We start from the raw sequence: 5,918 nt of genomic DNA on the forward strand, positions 1-5,918 counted from the left end.
TGTAACGATTCAGTCAACTCGCAATTCGATTTACGATCCGATTCGATTCACGGGTTTTTTACAAAATGAGATTTAAGACAAATTATAATTTAAATGTGTCCTTTTATTATTGCTTGGACAAAATGCTGCACGTTTCTTTGTGAAATTGAAATATAACATTATAATAATATACTAATATACTAATATAGCACTTGCATATTATTGCCCTTTTGTTGGTTTTGATTGCTTCTATTGTCCTCATTTGAAAGTTGCTTTGGATAAAAGCGTCTGCTAAATAACAAAATTTTAATATAATGTAAATGTAAATAACAAAACTAAATTGAAATTTTAAAAATCAAATAAATAAGTAACACAATTAAAAGAAATGTCTTGATATAAACAAACTATGGCTTTGTCTGTGCTCTTTCCATTTAAAATTAGAGGCAACCACTGCATTTTAATCATGATCCAAACAAAGATGCTGCAAATATGCAACATGAGCAGTTTTTAAATCAGAGTGACATTGTATAATTTCGAAATTTGTAGCAAAAACAGAATGGTTTGAAAAGCTTCAGTTTTGTGAAACTATGCATAAAAATATCTGCATGAAACAGAAACAGCAGACGAGCTGAATGAGACACAGATGCACTCTCTGCCAGCAGGTGGCGCTTAAAGCATTTCCTTGGTTTCCGCTGTAAACAAAGCAGCGCTGCACTTATGAACTTTAATATGCATTATACAGAGGCAAGATGAAAATAAAAAATACCATCTAAACTTTTCTAAAGACAGTAAGTTCCCCTCAGACATACGTTCATATAAACTCCTGCCCCTAATTGAATCGCGATTTGTTTAGCATCTCAACCGATTTGAATCGTCACATATTTGAATTGATTTTCAACTGGCTCGTGGTTAATTGTTACACCCCTAATCGATGCACTTTTTTGGGTTCAAAATCTCGACCCCCATTAACTGCCATTATAAAGCTTGGAAGAGCCAGGACATTTTTAATATAACTGTGATTGTTTTATAAATCATGTATATATAAATCATGTGGTAATTTTCATTTTCGGGTGAACTATCCCTTTAAATATAGAAGGATTTTGAGTATGTTACTTTTAATTTTAGTATAATCCTCACACAAAGTTTTCAAGTTACTTGGAAAACAGCACACAGGTCGTATAGACTACTTTTATGTTATTTTTATGGTTCATTTTAGTCTTTTTGGTAGCTGCTGGTCACTATTCACTATTCTTTTATCATCTCCATTGGTGGTATGGAAGAAAAGAACATCATAAGATTTCAGAAATGAGAACATAATGGCTGAACTATTCCTTTAAAGCAAAAATTACACTTTTATTGATACACTCTTCTTTTTATTCTGTGCACCATTAGTCTCATTTCTGTCATTAGGTCGAGAGTGAAAAAGGCCTGTTTACTCCCAGGATGAGAAGACCTACATCTGAAGAGGACTGAGCCTGGAATGTATGTGTGTGTGTGTTTCTGTTGCATAAGGTCAGCTGGCACCAGTCCCTCCCTGCTGTCGGGATTGCTATATCCTCGCTGGCCATAAATATGCTTTTATTTATCCTCCCGTAGAGAAAGCAAGCGATCAGTAGGGAAATGGTGTGGGGGGGTTGATTTGGCGTTGGCTCATCATATTAGCCTTTATAGCTGGAGGGATGGAAGAGTTAGAGAGAGTGAGGAATGCTCTTTTGGATATCTGCTTGAAAGTATTTGCACAGTGTGACTGACGTGACAGCTTCAGGGCTGTCTATGTGCGGCCGTCAATAAAAGCACACGCAGATGGTGTGTGCTTTTGTGGCTGTTTGAACATTGCCCCCTTAAGAAAATTGCCCTCAGCCCTTCTAGCAGCCTGTGAAGTGTCGGATGAGTGTTTTTGTGTTAATATGTGCGCCAGTTCACTCTGTATAAACTTCACGTCACCAGATAACACTGCATACAAATGCCACTTTGCCATCTAAAGCAGTGTTTGTATTCTCTTCTCTGCTTATCTGTTCCTCCTCACAAGCACTCACACACACAAATGTTTATGATTTTCACTCTATCACATCAGATCACGGACAAACTTCCCCTCCTCGCCTCATTAACTTCTGCCGCGCATGGTTTTCTACATGGATTCCCTCTTATCTTACCATGACCTCTGTCGAACGAGAGTTTGTTCTCTGTGAGATTACGTAATCCTGCCCGTGGGGTCTAATCCTGACGGGCTTTCTAAAGTCAGTTGTGTTGAAAATGTGCAAGAATCTGTTTTTTTGGGTTTCACGGCAAAGCCCCAAACATGGCCAAAGGGAAGGTGTCGACTGGGTTGTCAATAGCTGATCAAAACATTATTTTTTCATTCTGAAGGGAAAAAATGGTGTTTTGTTGGAATTAAGGGAGTTATTTGTAGCTTAATTTTCTGACTGACATAATGAAAATGAATTATAATTTGAATGAGGCAAATGAGAAGAAACTGCACACATACTTCATTGATTTTCACAACATCCCTGACTTGCAGTGTAATCAGTTTCTTCAATATGTTTGGTAACACTACTTGCCATTGGAACTGAGAGGATTTGCTGTCGATAGCTATTTCGTACAGCACATGAAACTGTGTATATTAAACAAATAAACATGCTGGAGAAGTCACAGAAACGCAACCACTTAAAACATGGATGATACAGGCGAACTGAGGAGAATTCAGGGCTTATGTACAAATTTGGATAATCAAAACTAATTAGCAGGAACACAGGCAAAAAGAATTATATATATTAAACATTTTGACTGTCTAATTATTTAGCTGTTTTGCCTTGTATATTAGTGATAAACCGTGCAGGTCATTGTATCACTTTCAGCATCGTAAACAAGCTGGTCTCCATCTGTTAGTGAAAGTGCACTAAAATGTGAAGACATACTGTGCTTTTATTCCTGCTCATGTTGGATGTGACAATTCTACATATGTGTTGCCACATGGATCTCTGGAGAAAAAAAAAGACTTTAGACATCCTAGAGGAGGAAGTTGTTAAAAGGAATGTGTTTTCTTCAGCAGACAGTTTCATTTGAAGTATGTTAGTCTCTTACATAAGCAAGGGTTGACTCTCGTTCTTACAATGTGATTTAGACCACTTCATTTTAAATAAAGTTACCAGCCAACTGGCGAGTAACTTTATTTACTTTTGGTGCTTGGCAGGTGTTAATTTTGAACCTTGCTCACATCTTGCACAGTGCCAAAATGGACTGAAGCATGGTCGTATTTTTGATTTAGAAGGGATAAAGTCATAGTCAAAGTTCACAGAAACTCCAGAATGTATCAAATCCTACCACTGCGGGGTTTTTTTCTTTTTTATGGTAAGGAATAACCTTATTTTTTTACTATACTCAAGTGATTCAATATGAGTATTCATTTTACATACCCAATCAGTTGATTATTCTCTGTCCAGAAGATTCTGCCTATCGTGAGTGTGTGTGTCCTTCAGTTTCCTCATTCAGCATCCGTGGGCTGTGGATGTACCCAGTAACCATAGATCAAGATTGAACATATTTAATGCTTCAGCTGTCAGTGGAGACATATTCCTCTTTTTCTCTCTCTTAGATTTTCTTTTTGAATGAAAGAGAATGGCAGACTGAGAGGAAGTAGCATTCTCAAAGACCTTAGCAACCCCTTGTATTCTTCACATGTTCTGTTCGTGTATCTCTGTGAAATTAAATAGGAGTGAATTTTTAAACTTCCTCATACAGAAATGTATACTTCTCTATATTTTTCCTTTTTTTTTTCATTGCTCAAAAATTGTATGATATGAGACAAAAATACTCATATAGTTATCTCCTTCTCTCTTTCTGTCTCCCAAATGTTCAGGTTTTCCAGGTGTCCTCTCCAGAAGTTCCTGCTCTTAGATGGTAACAGAGAGCTTGAGATAAGAGGTAAACTAAATTCCTGAAACTAACTAAAATCATATGTGCATGTTATTGATTGTCTTGTTCTGTGTGTTAGGTGTGTATTAGGGCTGGGCGATACGAGCAAAAATTCATATCTCGGGATTTCTTTGGCTGATTTGGGGCATACCTCGGTATTTTCTACGCTTTTGTATTTGGATTAAAAAAATCTGTATTTTATATATAAGATAAATATATGTATTTAACATCCTGCCCAATGTTGTCCAACAAAACAATGCATTTAAGGGCAATGAACAACAAATAAAGTAAATGTAACCATGTAGGCATATATTATGTGCAAAAAAGGGTTAAAAACACATTACATTCTAACATTATAACACTGCAATCTAAAAACAAAAATAATGCTTTTAAAGCAGGTTAAATTCACTAAACTAAAAATTAAAATAATAAAAAAGCACAGACTAATTGAGTAAAAGGGCTGTTTTGATTAACCTATTACAGTCACTTTACAGTTAGTGCTATCATACAAATACACTTACTTGTAGGTTTAAAATTCTACATATGTCACATTTATTGTCCAACTACAAATATTTTTTCTACAGACACATTAAACAGCGTGAGTAGCTTCTCTGTCAGCGGCACACACAGCTTTTCTGCCAGAGCATCTGATGGGGCAAGCTGCTTTAAACTATATGAAACTATAAACTATACTATATCTTCCGAATTTTTTTAAGCCCTTCATATAAAGCTTGTCACATGTGTAGAACAAATTGAATTATGCACTTTCTCCTCAGCAGCTCAGTCTCCTCCGCTATATTTTTCAGATGTGCTCGTATCAAACTACTGTAGGCTATATCGATATAAACTGTATTGCCTCATATACCGCTCAGCCCTAGAGGGTATTACATTTGTGATGTGATTACTATTACTGTTTTCATGCTATATGTAGGCTATGTGTGACAGTGTGAGTATGTGATTCATTTTTAATTGCTATGTTATGGACTATCACATTTTATCTGTAATGTAATTATCAAGAACCTCAGAAACCATGAATGTTGGGTGAGATTTTATTAAATGACTAACTGAATTTTTTTCATAAAATAATCAAAAAATTATTATGACACTAATAATTAAAGATTATATTATATCATTTTTAAATATTCTTTAACATTTAATACATTCATATATAATCAGTGCATCCTTAATTTTTAAGTAGTTTCATAATTAAGATTTTTATATCTTATAGAAATATCTTGTGATTTTCGTTTTGCTTGTAAATTGCGCTTTTAAATGAGCAAACTGAGATAGATGAGAACTAGAGAAGTTATTTACGCCCTTAATTGAAAATTCCATCAAATAAAAAATTCCAGTATAAATCTATAAAATTTTAAATACAATACCATTTATTGCACATTATAACCAGTGTTGGGGGTAACACATTACAAGTAATGCGAGTTACGTAATCAGATAACTTTTTTCAAGTAACTAGTAAAGTAACGCATTACTTATTAATTTACAAGAGAATATCGGAGTTACTTTTTCAAATAAGTAACGCAAGTTACTTTTTTTTCCCAATTTATTGATTGACAGCTCTCCTGTCCCCATGTTGAGAGAAATCAGAAGATGTTACTGTAGTTCTAAAATAAATATGAATATGCATTAAGTCATCTCGCTCACAAAAACATTTTTATAAAATCCTCAAAATGAATAAAAATAATGCAACTCAGAATATGACGCAAACCTGCAATAATTAAATGTTAAACAACACAAATATCCTTTATGCATTTAATCCCATTCTATTAACCAATGTCTTTGCTTCTGAACTTCAATGATCCAGTTCAACCATACTAATAAACAAAAATTACTCTAGACAAACATTTGTGTCTTTTTCTATTGCTGAAGTGTGCTGAAATTTCTTCTTCTGCATTCTACTGTACGGACGTAAAGTTACTTTCCCTTCAGCCTGAGGCTTATTCATTTCACTTTTGGTGTGAAAAGGCTTTTATATTTGCCAAAAATATAACTTTTTTATTTTAAAAACAAAC

This window comes from Sinocyclocheilus grahami, unplaced genomic scaffold (assembly GCF_001515645.1).
Source record: "Sinocyclocheilus grahami isolate Dianchi unplaced genomic scaffold, SAMN03320097.WGS_v1.1 scaffold27.1, whole genome shotgun sequence".
Taxonomy (NCBI): domain Eukaryota; kingdom Metazoa; phylum Chordata; class Actinopteri; order Cypriniformes; family Cyprinidae; genus Sinocyclocheilus; species Sinocyclocheilus grahami.